General features: G+C 41.4%; 1 protein-coding gene across 1 annotated transcript in view; it reads left to right on the top strand.

Moving 5' to 3' along the window:
• The window catches only part of SPON1 (spondin 1), a 315970-nt gene that overhangs the window by 159891 nt on the left and 140181 nt on the right, over positions 1–15898 (top strand). The window lies entirely within an intron of this gene.

Here is a 15898-nt window from a genome sequence, read left to right as displayed (position 1 = left end):
TAAAGTAAACTTTTAATCAAAACATACATACAAAAAGGTGGGTAAATCTAAAGTGTATAGATCACAGGTTCCCATTTATTTGAACACATTTATGTTAACAGCACAAAAACCCAGAAAATTACTAGGATTCCTGAAGCATCTGTTTTGTCCCCTTCCAGTCACTACTCCACCAAGCAAGGGCAACCACCATCTTGACTTATAGACTAATTTTTCCTGTTTTTAAACTTTTTATAATTAGAATTTTTCAGTGTGTAATCTTCTGTGTCTGGCTTCTTTTGTTCAGCTTTATATTAATAGTTGTAAGATTCATCCATATGGTGGTATATAATTTTAGTTTGTTCTTTTCTGCAGCTGTATAGTATTCCATTGTATGAATATACTGCATTTTACTTATGCATCCTGTTATGGATGAGCATTAGGGGAGTTTCAAGTTTGGGGCTATTATGGATAGTGCTATATATGCAGTCTAGTGCATGTCTTCTAGTAAATGGATGTATTTCTGTTGGTTATATTCTAGGAGTGGAATTACTGGGTCATAAGACACGTAGCCTAGCTTTAGCAGATATTGTTAAGTAATTTTTCACAACTAGAGGGGTCTGATGAACCTATATCTTTGCCAACATCCAATATTGTTGGCCTTTTTTTCATTTTAGCTATCTAGTGTATGTGTTGTTATCACTTTGCAATTTTAATTTGAATTCTTTGATTTTGACTACTATGTTATTATTGGTCATTTGGATAATCTGAAGTGCCTATTCAGGCCTTTTGACCATTTTTTTTCTATTGAGTTGTCTGCCTTTTTCTTATTGCTATGTAAGGATTTTATATATGTATATACACACACACATATATATACACATACACATGTACACACACATATATGTATGTGTATATATATAATAGATATGAGTCCTTTGTACATGTAATACATTCTGTGGCTTGCTTTCTTTGCTAATTTTTTGATCAACAGAGGTTTTAATTTTAATGTAATCAAACTGATCTTTTTTTCTTCATGGTTAACAATTTTTGTGTCTCATTTAAGAAATCTTTGCCTGCTTCAAAGTCATGAAGACTTTGTTCATGTTCTCTTCTAAAAGCTTTATTGTTTTTACTTTTCATGTCTAGATGTTGAATTGATCTGTAATTGAATTTGTGTATGGTATAAGGTAGGGGTCGAGATTCTTTTCTTTTTTTCTCCCGAAGTCATTTACTGGAACGCCCATCCTTCCCTTACTGCATTAGTGTCACCTTGTCGTACAGTAAGGGACTGTGTATCTGTGAATCTGTTTTTGAACTCTAGTCATTGATATGTTCATCTGTCTTTCAGATCTGGAAGTGTTATTTCTCCAGCTTTGTTCTTCTCCAAGATTATTTTGGCTGCTTTTGGTCTTTTGCTAAATTTTAGAATCATGAATGACTTCAATTTTCATTTTGTAAAAACCTGCTAGTATTTTTATTGCATTCATATTGAATAAATGGGCAAATTAAGGGAGATATGACAACTTTGCAGTATTGACTCTTCTAATCACCAAATATGTTAAAGTACTCTAGTTAGCTTTACTCTAAGTTCACTCAGTAGTGTTTTATACCTCCCTATAAAAAAGAGATCTTACTTTTCACTATTTTTTAAAATTTTATTATATTATAAATAATAGGTTTTAAAACTTTTATTTTTTATTTGTCACTGGTATATACACATTAAATCAATTCTATGTATTGAGTTAGTAGCTGGAGACCTTGCTAAATGTACCTATTATTTCTATTTGTTTATAGATAGGTTATTGTGAAATTTTTATATACACAGTTGTATCTTCTCCCAACAATTCCTTTCCAATTCTTATGCTTTCTTTTTGTCTTTCTTGCCTTATTGTACTGGCTAGAACCTCCAGTACAATGTTGAGTAGAAATGGTGAGAGTGGGCATTCTTGTTTTGTTCCCAGTCTTGTAGAAAAAGATTTTACTATCTCATTATTAAGTATTACTTTGTCATATCTTTTTTTTTTTTTTTGCTGTTGTTTATTTTTATTAGGTAAAGACAGTTCCCTTCTAAGTTCCTTGAGATTTTTATTTATCATGAATGCTATTGAATATAATCAAATATTTCTATCAGTTCGGTTCAGTCACTCAGTCATGTCCGACTCTTTGCGACTCCATGAACCGCAGCATGCCATGCCTCCCTGTCCAACACCAACTCCCAGAGTTTACCCAAACTCATGTCCATTGAGTCGGTGATGTCATCCAACCATCTCATCCTCTGTCATCCCCTTCTCCTCCTGCCCTCAATCTTTCCCAACATCAGGATCTTTTCAAATGAGTCAGCTCTTCGCAACATGTGGCCAAAGTATTGGAGTTTCAGCTTCAACATCAGACCTTCCAATAAACACCCAGGACTGATCTCCTTTAAGATAGACTGATTGGATCTTCTTGCAGTTCAAGGGACTCTCAAGAGTCTTCTCAAACATCACAGTTCAAAAGCATCAATTCTTTGGCTCTCAGCTTTCTTTATAGTCCAACTCTCACATCCATACATGACTACTGGAAAAACCATAGCCTTGACTAGACCTTTGTTGGCAAAGTATGTCTCCACTTTTTAATATGCTGAAGGGGTTGGTCATAACTTTCCTTCCAAGAAGTAAGCGTCTTTTAATTTCATGGCTGCAGTCACCATCTGCAGTGATTTTGGAGCCAAAAAAAATAAAGTCTGACACTATTTCCACTGTTTCCCCATCTATTTGCCATGAAGTGATGGAACCAGATGCCATGATCTTCGTTTTCTGAATGTTGAGCTTTAAGCCCACTTTTTCACTCTCCTCTTTCACTTTCAAGAGGCTCTTTAGTTCCTCTTCACTTTCTGCCATAAGAGTGGTATCATCTGCATATTTGAGGTTATTGATATTTCTCCCAGCAATCTTGATTCCAGCTTGTGCTTCTTCTAGCCCAGCATTTCACGTGATGTATTCTTCATATATGTTAAATAAGCAGGGTGACAATATACAGCTTTGATGTACTCCTTTTCCTATTTGGAACCAGTCTGTTGTTCCATGTCCAGTTCTAACTATTGCTTCTTGACCTGCATACAGGTTTCTCAAGAAGCAGGTCAGGTGGTCTGGTATTCCCAATTCTTTCAGAATTTTCCACAGTTTATTGTGATGCACACAGTCAAAGGCTTTGGCATAGTCAATAAAGCAGAAATAGATGTTTTTCTGAAACTCTCTTGCTTTTTCGATGATCCATCAGATGTTGGCAATTTGATCTCTGGTTCCTCTGCCTTTTCTAAAACCAGCTTGAACATCTGGAAGTTCATGGTTCACATATTGCTGAAGCCTGGCTTGGAGAATTTTGAGCATTACTTTACTAGCGTGTGAGATGAGTGCAATTGTGCAGTAGTTGAACATTCCTTGGCATTGCCTTTCTTTGGGATTGAAATGAAAACTGACCTTTTCTAGTCCTGTGGCCACTGCTGAGTTTTCCAAATTTGCTAGCATATTGAGTGCAGCATTTTCACAGCATCATCTTTCAGGATTTGAAATAGCTCAACTGGAATTCCATCACCTCCACTAGCCTTGTTTGTAGTGATGCTTTCTAAGGCCCACTTGACTTCACATTCCAGGATGTCTGGCTCTAGGTGAGTGATCACACCATCGTAATTAACTGGGTCATGAAGATCTTTTTTGTACAGTTCTGTGTATTCTTGCCACCTCTTCTTAATATCTTCTGCTTTTGTCAGGTCCATACAGTTTCTGTCCTTTATCGAGCCCATCTTTGCATGAAATGTTCCCTTGGTATCTCTAATTTTCTTGAAGAGATCTCTAGTCTTTCCCATTCTATTGTTTTCCTCTATTTCTTTGCACTGATCGCTGAGAAAGGCTTTCTTATCTCTCCTTGCTATTCTTTGGAACTCTGCATTCAAATGGGTATATTTTTCCTTTTCTCCTTTGCTTTTGGCTTCTCTTCTTTCCAAAGCTATTTGTAAGGCCTCCTCAGACAGCCATTTTGCTGCACATAAAATATTTCTATATCTATGTAAATATTAATAAATTTTTTCTGTTAATGTGGTGAATTATTGAATGTTAAACTATACTGGTATTCATGGAATAAACCCTGCATTGTGATATGGTATCCTTTTCTAAATACTTGGATATAGAGTTTGCTAATATTTTTGTTCGAGGTATTGCATCTACGGTCATGAAAGTACTGGACTCTTATCTTCATTTTTACCTTCAGTTTTGAGGTAGAATTTTTTTTACCCATCCTGACTCCCCTATCTTCCTATATATAAACTGGCTCAATAGAGTTTGCTTCTATTATTAACTTAACAAACATTCCCAAGAGCTTCCAAGCTCTCTGCCACTGGCAGAAGAAGAACTCTTCCCAAAGACAAAGCAGTACAACCCAAATCCTGCTTAACCACTCATAGGTAATGTATCCACTGACAAGTTAAAGATCCTTACCAAGCCTGTTTCCTCATCAATGAAATGGAACTGAAAAGCAAATTAGATGATACATGTGAAAGTACCTGATACAAGTGTATGCTCAGTAATTCCTCTTTCTCACTACCTCTTCTCTCTGTTGCCTAAAAACTTTTCGAACCCAGAAGAACTTTGGGTTACTTGCTTACAGGGTTTATCTGACAGTTGAGACTTAAATCTGAAAGATGAGCTAATGGATATAGAAGAATCCATTTTTTGGTTATACTCTAAAAAACAAAGCAGAGTTATTTACTGCTCCAGCTGAGTTTTTACATACAAGCTCCTGCTGCTGCTGCTGCTCCCCCCTAGTTGCTTCAGTCGTGTCCAACTCTGTGCGACCCCATAGACGGCAGCCCCCCAGGCTCCCCTGTCCCTGGGATTCTCCAGGCAAGAACACTGGAGTGGGATGCCATTTCCTTCTCCAATGCATGAAAGTGAAAAGTGAAAGTGAAGTCGCTCAGTCGTGTCCGACTCTGAGCGACCCCATTGACTGCAGCCTACCAGGCTCCCCCGTTCGTGGGATTTTCCAGGCAAGAGTACTGGAGTGGGGTGCCATTGCCTTCTCCGATACAAGCTCCTAGATTTTTAAAATTAGGTAAACATAACTGGAATTTATCATCCAAAGTGCTATAATTCCTTATGCAGGGCTTCAAACTCAGGTGTAAATGGTGTATTAAACATTTGGAAGTTGTCCAGGAATACAGCCTCTCTCCCATATATAACAATGTTTATGTAAAAAAGACAGCTTGGAAGGACACTTTTAAATAAAGTTCTTCTTTCTAGGAATTTAACCCCAGTGCTATTTGTCAATGCACAATAAACCTTTAGCCTTTAGAATAGCAATGGGGATGGGAGTTTGCGGGTGCCCTGAGGTTATGTTATTTACCTCTGAGATGAAAATCAGGTGATTGGCTAGGCTTTGTTGTTTTTGTTCAGTCGCTAAGTCATGTCTGACTCTTTGTGACTCCATGAACCACAGTACGCCAGACTTTCTTGTCCTTCACTAACTCCCAAAGTTTGCTCAAACTCACGTTCGTCAAGTCGGTAATGCCATCCAATAGTTTCGTCTTCTGTCAGCCCCTTCTCTTTTTGCCCTCAATCTTTCTCAGCTTCGGGGTCTTTTCCAATGAATCGACTCCTCACATCAGGTGGCCAAAGTATTGGAAGAACATCAGTCCTTCCAATGGATATTCAGGGTTGATTTCCTTTACAATTGATGGTTGGATCTCCTTGCAGTCCAAGGGACTCTCAAGAGTCTTCTCCAACACCACAGTTTGAAAGCATCACTTCTTTAGCACTCAGCTTTCTTTATGATCCACCTCTCACATCCATACATGACTACTGAAAGAACCATAGCACTGACTATACAGACCTTTGTTGGCAAAGTGATGACTCTGTTTTTTAATACACTGCCTAGGTTGGTCGTAGCTTTTCTTCCAAGAAACAAGCATCTTTTAATTCTGTGGGTCCAGTCACTATCCTCAGTGACTGTGGGGCCCAAGAAATAAAATCTGTCACTAAATAAGTCAAGATGGTAACGATAACCCTGTATACGAGACAGCAAAAGAGACACTGATGTATAGAACAGTCTTATGGACTCTGTGGGAGAGGGAAAGGGTGGGAAGATTTGGGAGAATGGCATTGAAACATGTGAAACGTCATGTATGAAACGAGATGCCAGTCCAGGTTCAATGCACGATGCTGGATGCTTGGGGCTGGTGCACGGGGACGACCCAGAGGGATGGTGTGGGGAGGGAGGAGGGAGGAGGGTTCAGGATGGGGAACACATGTATACTAATTAAATAATTTTCTATTAAAGAAAAATAAAAAAAAAATAAATAAAGTTGCAACTTATTCACAGCAAAAAAAAAATAAATAAATAAGTCAAGAATCAGAAGTTCAGAAATATGGGTGGGAAAGGCTGAGTTTAAAGAAGGCCAAGAGCCGATAAACCCCAGTGTTGTCAGAGCCACTGGATAGGCACCACCTTATTTGTTCCCATGGTGACAGGCATGGGTGACACTAGAGTGACCCCTTAAATAACTCTGGACTTGGCTCGAGCTTTGGATGCCCAGTGGAGTAGAAAGGACACAGCCTTGGTAGACCAGGTGATAGGCCTAGCTCTGCTGCTTACCAGCAGCTCAGTTCCCTCATCCATAACACGGAGGTGGTAATGGACCTCCCGAGTATGAGCACTGTGAGAACAGAAGGATGTTAGCTAATGCCTGTGAAGTACATGAGGCAGGGAGTGTGCTCAATAAATAGTAAAGGTTTTAATGATAATGGTAACAATGGCAACAGTGATGATGACAATGGAAACAACATCTGTAGCTTTGGGTAGAGGGGTGATGAAAGATCATCTATGAAACTACTCTGCTTACAGAAATGAGAGGAGCAGCCCTAGATAGCTCTTGTCTAATCTCCAGACTTGAATGAATCTCCAGGCCCAGACACACAGTCTTAGTTGAGAGAGCCATGTATCAACTTCCTCCAAAGCAGAGCCTGAGGCACGGACTTTGGTGCAGATGGTTTACAAAAATGATGATGCTGGAAGCAAGAGTGAAGGAGTTGAGGGATAATGGTAGGGCAGGAGAAGGAAATCTACCTAGGAGTGCATTTTGAGGTCACTGGCATCAGTGCACCTCTGAAAAGTATACAGAATGCCTTCCAGAATTATCCACCTTCCAGAATTGTCCACAAGCTCCCATGACTCTGTAGGCTGAGTTTTGTCTCTAGGAGCACTAACTTCCCTGGTCTTCCAGACACTTGATTGCTGCCCAAGCAGGCACTCAGTGCTTCAGAGAAGTAATAAGGCAGTAAATGGAAAGAGGCACAGTACACTTGAGGTGGACATTCACTGAAAGCATGAGTGTGTACTCACATCTGCCGACCATTGTGGCTGAAGTTGGAGGTAGATGGAGAGTATGTGATACGGAGCATCAGATGCGACTGCCGCAAGCCAAATCTTAGTGCAAGGACAGGTTCTTCCTGCCACGTGTGATTCACAGCTGTGAGAGCTGCCAGTAAGGCCTGTCCTCTCGTCTCCACTTCTGAGAGTGGCTACTTGCACAGGTGGTCCTTTTACTTAGCAGACCTGTCCAAGACCATCAGACCTATCCAGGATTCTCCAGCTGTGCTGTCTAATGTCATAACCACTAGATACACATAGCTATTTTAGTGGATTAAAATTATATAAAATGTCAAGCGTTCCATATGCAGTCTGGCAAGGGGCTACCATGTTGGACAGCAGACTGTGGAACAATTCCATCTTCACAGAAAAATTCACTTAGAGCATCTGTAGAGTGAGCCTGCCTGGGTCCAAATCCTGGTTCTACCACTTAACCAACTGGATAACTCTGAGCAAGTCATTTAATGCTTCTATGCTTTAACTTCCTAGTCTATAAAATGGGCTTGTCTCAAAGATTAAGTAAATAACAATATACAAAGCACATAGTAAAGTCTCACTAAATATTAATGATCGTTACAATTTTCCTGTTGCTAAGGCAATTCCTACATGAGTCAGGCAGTTGCTAAAGATCCTTCACTCCCAGTCCAGACCCCAAGTTTCTCGGGGCTCATCTCTGGGCTCTTAAATTGTCTTCACACTCAAGATGTCCCTGCCATGTGCCCCTGAGGCTCAGAACAGAGAGGCTTCTTTGGTCACTGCTTCTCTCTCAGCACCTTTTAAGTCTCCCACTCTGACTGCAAAAGGTGGAACCTGAACCCTGACTGCAAACTAATGTCAGGGACTTTACTGGCTGCTCCTGGGAACTTCTGTCTGTGTATCTGCCTCAGTCTGTTGCCATTTTCCCACCATTTACTCCACCACCTGTTGAGCGTCTACACCCTGCCAGTGCTGACTGCCACTGGAACAACAACTAAGCTGCCCACAGCCAGTTAGAAAATCCAGCTATCTTCTAGGACCTTGATAATTTCTAGGTATCATCAACTGATTGTGATGTACCTAGGTGTAATTTTCTTTGCTTCAATTGTGTTTTGATTTTCTTTTTATTTTTTTATTTTATTTTTTAAATTTACAATATTGTATTCGTTTTGCCATATATCAAAATGAATCCACCACAGGTATACGTGTGTTCCCCATCCTGAACCCTCCTCCCTCCCATACCATCCCTCTGGGTCGTCCCAGTGCACCAGCCCCAAGCATCCAGTATCGTGCATCGAACCTGGACTGGCGACTTGTTTCATATATGATATTATACATGTTTCAATGCCATTCTCCCAAATCATCCCACCCTCTCCCTCTCCCACAGAGTCCAAAAGACTGTTCTATACATCAGTGTCTCTTTTGCTGTCTCATATACAGGGTTATTGTTACCATCTTTCTAAATTCCATATATATGCATTAGTATACTGTATTAGTGTTTTTCTTTCTGGCTTACTTCACTCTGTATAATAGGCTCCAGTTTCATCTACCTCATTAGAACTGATTCAAATGTATTCTTTTTAATGGCTGAGTAATTCTCCATTGTGTATATGTACCACAGCTTTCTTATCCATTCATCTGCTGATGGACATCTAGGTTGCTTTCATGTCCTGGCTATTATAAACAGTGCTGCAATGAACATTGGGGTACATGTGTTTCTTTCAATTCCGGTTTCCTCAGTGTGTATGCCCAGCAGTGGGATTGCTGGATCATAAGGCAGTTCTATTTCCAGTTTTTTAAGGAATCTCCACACTGTTCTCCATAGTGGCTGTACTAGTTTGCATTCCCACCAATTGTGTTTTGAGTTTATTGAGCTTCTTGGATCTGTAGGTTGATATTTTTCACCAAATTTGTGAAATTTTCAGGCATTTAAATAAATATTTTATAACTCAATTTCTCTATCATCTCCTTCTGAGACTCCAGATAACTTTATGTTAAACCAGTTGTTGTTCTAAAGATCGCTGAGACTCCACTTTATTTTTTTCAAAATTTTTTCTCTGTGCTTCACTTTTGAATTGTTTCTATTACCCTATTTTTTAGTCTATGTATCTTTTCCTTTGCCATGTCATATATACAGGTATATTTTTCAGTTCTAGAATTTCCATTGGGTTTTTCAAAATAGCTTCTCTTTCTCTGCTGAGGGTCTCCATTTGTTTACTTATTAAGTCTATCTTTTCCTAAAATTCTTGAACATATTGATAATAGATGTTTTAAAGTCCTCATATGATAATCCCAATGTATCTGTCATCTCAGGAACTTTTTTTTCTATTTTTTTTTCATGGTTATAATCATATTTTCCTGCTCCTGAACAACTTTTGATTGTATGATAGACATTGTAGGTGATATGTTGTTGAGTGGATTTGTTCTCTTTCTTTAGAGAGATGGAGTTTTAATTTGACAGTTTTAGTGATAGACCTGCTTAATTCTCTTTCAAGGCTTGTTTTCTAGTCCTTGCTCTGGGTATAATGTCGTTTTACTCCTAATATGTGGCTTTTCTAGAGTCTCACTTGAACATCCTGAATGGTTAGCAAAGTCCCTTTAATATGGGTGATTGGAATTCCTACATCTCTAGCATTGTGTGATCTCTGGAATTGCCATTCAGCTCTTAGCTTGTCAGTAGCTGTTCTCTCCTAGGCCTTTGAAGTACCCCGCCCCCACCCCGCCCCCCCCCCCCCCCGTACACGTGCAGCTTAGTGTTTGGTGACAGATTTAAGTGGACTTTTATGCATATTTCTGAACTTCGCTGTGCAGCTCCCTCCCTTACTGGTATTTTTACCAGTAAATCCTATCTATCTCAGCAGCCTCAGCTTCCTGTCAATTTAGCCAGATTGCCATTCGGGTTGTTGCTCTACTTTCCTGCATCACAGACTAGAAAATGTCTAGGTCACACCTGAGACTCATTTCTTGTGTTTCCCTTTTCTCAGGGATCAGAGTCCTTTTCTGAAAACTGGTGCTTCATATATTTTGCCCATCAGGTTCCTCTGTCCTTGGGGATTCTCCAGGCAAGAATACTGGAGTGGGTTGCCATGCCCTCCTCCAGAGGATCTTCCCAAACCAGGGATCAAACTCAGGTCTCCAGCATTGCAGGTGGATTCTTTACCATCTGAGCCACCAGGGAAGCCCAAGAATACTGGAGTTGGTAGCCTATCCTTTTGCCCGGAGGTCTTCCTGACCCAGGAATTGAACCAGGGCCTTCTGTATTGCAGGCAGATTCTTTACCATCTGAGCTATCAGGAAAGCCCATATTTTGTCCAGTTTTATAGTTACTTATGTCCAGAGGGCTAGTCCAGTGCTATTTACTACATCAGAGTCAGAAGCATAAGTTGCATGAGCATATATAGATTTGGGAGTTATCTGTAGACAGGAATATCTTATTCTCTCCTTCATACCGCTTTCAGGATAAAATAAAAAACTTACTATGTAGACATTCATATCTCTTCAAGGTCTGCCTAGCTGATGGGCTTCATTACTGATAAGCCCTTTCTTACAAACACTCACAGAGACACACATACAGAATGCCTTGACCTCCTTTTGGTTTTTGTTATGTCTCTGGCTTCACTTTGGAACATACTGATCCCCCTGCAAAAAACACCCTCCCTTTTACCCACTAATTGCCTTTCTTAACTCCTACTTATCCTTCAGAATGGAGCTCAATTGCCATCTCCTCCAGGAAGCCTTCTCTGGTACAGTCCGGGTTTAAGTCCCTTTATTTGCGCTTGTAGAACACTCTGATTTTGCCTTTATCAAAGCTATATTGCCCACATTTTATTGTAATTGCCCATTATGACCTGTCCTTTGTGCCCTCAATCTTACCCTCCACACCGAACGTTTCAAAGATGGGATCAAATCTGATTCTTTTCAGAGTCACCATGACCTAGCACACATTTTAGGAAACTTTTGGACCGTAGCTTGCCAAGCTCCACTGTCCATGGAATTTTCCAGGCAAGAATACTGGGATGGGCAGCCTTTGGCTTCTGCAGGGGATCTTCCCGACCCAGGGATGGAACCCAGATCTCCCACATTGCCGGCAGATTATTCACCGTCTGAGTCACCAGGGGTGCCCAATAAAGGACCAGATAATAACTGTTTCAGGGTTTGCAGGGCAGATGGTCTCTGTTGTAACCTCTTGACTAAAACTATTATATCATGAAAGCAGCCATAAACAATACATAAATAATACATGAAATATAAAACTTTATTGGGACAAAAATAGGCAGTGAGCTGCAGCTTACTGATTGCTGACTTAGTACATAGTATTTGCCTAGTAAATGTTCATTTGATTAGTTAATAGAATAGAATATTATTATTGGAGGTCCTAGGGTAAATACAAAAGAATGTAATCAATTGCCTACATGTTTTCCTGAAACAGAAAAATGATACTATCTTAAGAGCTTAAGGAAGGAAAAAACACTAGCTAAGTAAAGAAGGCAGAATGATAGAAAGTTGATGAATTTCTGTCCTTAGTAACAGATCTCCCCATGCAGGGTTTTTTCCAGGCAGCTCTACTGAGATGGGATCATAAAAACCAGAACAGCTTGATCAGAGTGAGTTCATGAAGCACCCAAGAGCAAGAAGAGCCAGAGGGCAAGTACAGGCTATGTCCTAGGCAGCGCCCAGCAGCAAATCTAGAGGAGCCACGTTCTATGGCCAAATCCAAAGGGTCAGAAACCAGGCAGATTCTGGAACTGAGCTCAGGGTGAGAAGAGCCAGGGCAAGAGGGAAGTGAGAGCCAAGACAAGGTTTATGAGCAGGGTTGGCAGGGCAACAGTGCTTTTCTATTGATCACTGGCCAGATGGCACCTGGGTAAGTCTGGGTGGGTTGATGTTGGTCTTCTCAGGAAAGTTAAGTGACAGAGCCATCTATTAAGAGTAGATGGGGAGAGGAGGCTAGTACTTAGAAAGCGGAGGAACTGTGCTGTAGCTACAATAACAAATTCTGTATGAGTCTAACCAGTTCCCAAAGATTTGCTAAGATATGATGGGTGAGACCAAGAGTGGATAACAGGAGGTTGTAGCAAACTAGTCCTCAAGGTTGCAAAACATTCTCCAGTGAAGCTATGAATGAGTGTCAAGAAAATGAATGGTTGGCTTCTGCAGGATTGAGATTGGCAAGGAAATGCAGCCACTGGCAAAGCAGTCTAGGAAATCTGGGCTGTCACTGGATAGCTACCATATGCAGAACACCTCGAAGAATCCATCTACTGTGCAACATGCCTCCTCCTACACCAGACAAAAGGCCAGACATGGTTCTTCTTTCATCAGCACTAGGCTTCTAGGCATCATTGTGAATCCCGTAATTTACCATCTAGTGCTGACAGCAGAAAAGATGTCAGAAGTAAGATGAGTGCACCTATGTCCTTCTGGAGTGGCTTTTCAGGCTGATGCACACACCTGGCTAGCTAGCAATATCTCAGACTCACATGTCTAATCATTTCCTCCCAGCTTTCCACCTGCCTCTGTCACATCTATGCCCCATCCAAGCTACTGGGAGTAACCATCTAGACCCAGCTGCTGGAGCCAGAGAGAGGCTGGCTAAATCAAGGAGCTGTGGCCTTACTTGAGAGTCAAAGAGTTGCTGATAGTGCCTGTTTTCCTGCCTTTACCCTGAGGATGAAGCCCAAGTGTTAACTAGGAACCCCAGTGGTGGTCCCACTGAGTGTTCCTTTAAGAAAGTCATGAGCATTTACTTTGTCCCCTTCTCCCCAGACCTCCTGATACCTGAAGCCTCTCACCCTCTCATCCCTTATTTCCTGGAGAATGGAGGATAAACTTGTCTGTGTCCCAACTAACTGGGGTCTGCTTAGCACCTCATGCTGCCAGCCCCAGACAACGGTGTCCCATTTAGATGACTCCCTACCATTTTTTTCAGACTCAGTTTCCTGCATCTAACATTCCTGTCATCTCTTCCCACCAGTTCTAGTTCAAACTGCTAGTTCAGTTCAGTTGCTCAGTTGTGTCCGACTCTTTGCGACCCCATGAATTGCAGCATGCCAGGCCTCCCTGTCCATCACCTACTCCCAGAGTTCACCCAAACCCATGACCAACGAGTCAGTGATGCCATCCAGCCATCTCATACTCTGTCGTCCCCTTCTCCTCCTGCCCCCAATCCCTCCCAGCATCAGAGTCTTTTCCAATGAGTCAACTCTTCACATGAGGTGGCCAAAGTATTGGAGTTTCAGCTTTAGCACCAGTCCTTCCAATGAACACCCAGGACTGATCTCCTTTAGAATGGACTGGTAGGATCTCCTTGCAGTCCAAGGGACTCTCAAGAGTCTTCTCCAACACCACAGTTCAAAAGCATCAATTCTTCAGTGCTCAGCTTTCTTCACAGTCCAACTCTCATATCCATACATGACCACTGGAAAAACCATAGCCTTGACTAGTCGGACCTTTGTTAGCAAAGTAATGTCTCTGCTTTTTAATATGCTGTCAGGGTTGGTCATAACGTTCCTTCCAAGGAGTAAGCGTCTTTTAATTTCGTGGCTGCAGTCACCATCTGCAGTGATTTTGGAGCCCCCAAAAATAAAGTCTGGCACTGTTTCCACTGTTTCCCCATGTATTTCCATGAAGTGATGGGACCAGATGCCATGATCTTCGTTTTTTGAATGTTGAGCTTTAAGCCAACTTTTTCACTCTCCTCTTTCATTTTCATCAAGAGGCTTTTTAGTTCCTCTTCACTTTCTGCCATAAGGGTGGTGTCATCTGCATATCTGAGGTTATTGATATTTCTTCCAGCAATCTTGATTCCAGCTTGTGTTTCTTCCTACCCAGCAATTCTCATGATGTACTCTGCATATATGTTAAATAAGCAGGGTGACAATATACAGCCTTGTCGTACTCCTTTTCCTATTTGGAACCAGTCTGTTGTTCCATGTCCAGTTCTAACTGTTGCTTCCTGACCTGCATATAGGTTTCTCAAGAGGCAGGTCAGGTGGTCTGGTATTCCCATCTCTTTCAGAATTTTCCACAGTTTATTGTGATGCACACAGTCAAAGGCTTTGGCATAGTCAATAAAGTAGAAATAGATGTTTTTCTGGAACTCTCTTGCTTTTTCGATGATCCAGCGGATGTTGTCATTTTGATCTCTGGTTCCTCTGCCTTTCCTAAAACCAGCTTGAACATCTGGAAGGTCATAGTTCACGTATTGCTGAAGCCTGGCTTGGAGAATTTTGAGCATTACTTTTCTAGCGTGTGAGATGAGTGCAACTGTGTGGTAGTTTGAGCATTCTTTGGCATTGCCTTTCTTTGGGATTGGAATGAAAACTGACCTTTTCCAGTCCTGTGGCCACTGCTGAGTTTTCCAAATTTGCTAGCATATTGAGTGCAGCACTTTCACAGCATCATCTTTCAGGATTTGAAATAGCTCAACTGGAATTCCATCACCTCCACTAGCTTTGTTCGTAGTGATGCTTTCTAAGGTCAAACTGCTAACCTATCTCCAAATCCGATTCCCTTTGGTCCCATGGCTTCCAGAAGCTTTTCTGGCTTTGACCCACCACATTCAGATTTAATTTGACTAGCTGGTATCTTTTGAGCCCATTTTATGTGTTGCTGCTGGTGCTGCTGCTAAGTCGCTTCAGTCGTGTTCAAATCTATGCGACCCCATAGACGGCAGCCCACCAGGCTCCCGCATCTCTGGGATTCTCCAGGCAAGAACACTGGAGTGGGTTGCCATTTCCTTCTCTGGTGCATGAAAGTGAAAAGTGAAAGGGAAGTCGCTCGGTTGTGTCTAACTCTTTGCGACCCCATGGACTGCAGCCTACCAGGCTCTTCCGTCCATGGGATTCTCCAGGCAAGAGTACCAGAGTGGGGTGCCATTGCCTTCTTCTTTTCATGTGTTAACCGTCTTTAATTCATGGACATCAGCCTCAGAAAGGCACTAGGAGGCTGGTCATGTCAATATCCCTACTTTACAGATGAGGAGACTGAGTTGAGAGTGACTGACTAACTTATTTAGTCTAGAAAGTTTCAGATTGGAGACTGGAATACACACATGTTTGATGCAAAAACTGGAGCTTTTTACTTCACCAAGCTGACCCCTGTAGACTGTCCAGTCCTCCCTGATTTTACTGGCTGACACATCTGCTCCCATGTTCCCGTTTCCTCTCCTAAGCCAGGCCATACACAACTCAGCCAGGGATGGTGATGGATCTCCTGTTTGGTCTCTTCACCCTTGGGCCCTCTCTCCTCCCTCTGGCTGGCATGTGCTTCCAAGGATGTGAAGTAGTGGGTGGGGGAGAGGTGGGCTCTGGCACTAGATAGACCCAACTTTGAATCCCAGCATCTTCAATCATCTGCTCTGGTGATCTGGGGTTAACTCATTTCATCTCTTTAAGTTTCCTCATGTGAAAAGTGGAAATTGAGATAGCACTTGTATCCAAAAAAAAAGAAAGAAATTTCTTTTTTGATTAATTTAAAAGCATATGCTACATATGAGAATTTCCTAGGAATTCCCTGGTGGTCCAATGGCTAAGACTCTGAGCTC

This window comes from Bos indicus, chromosome 15 (genome assembly GCF_029378745.1).
Source record: "Bos indicus isolate NIAB-ARS_2022 breed Sahiwal x Tharparkar chromosome 15, NIAB-ARS_B.indTharparkar_mat_pri_1.0, whole genome shotgun sequence".
Classification (NCBI taxonomy): domain Eukaryota; kingdom Metazoa; phylum Chordata; class Mammalia; order Artiodactyla; family Bovidae; genus Bos; species Bos indicus.
Note: the sequence above shows the minus strand (reverse complement) of the source record. Positions and strands in the feature narration are given on the sequence as shown.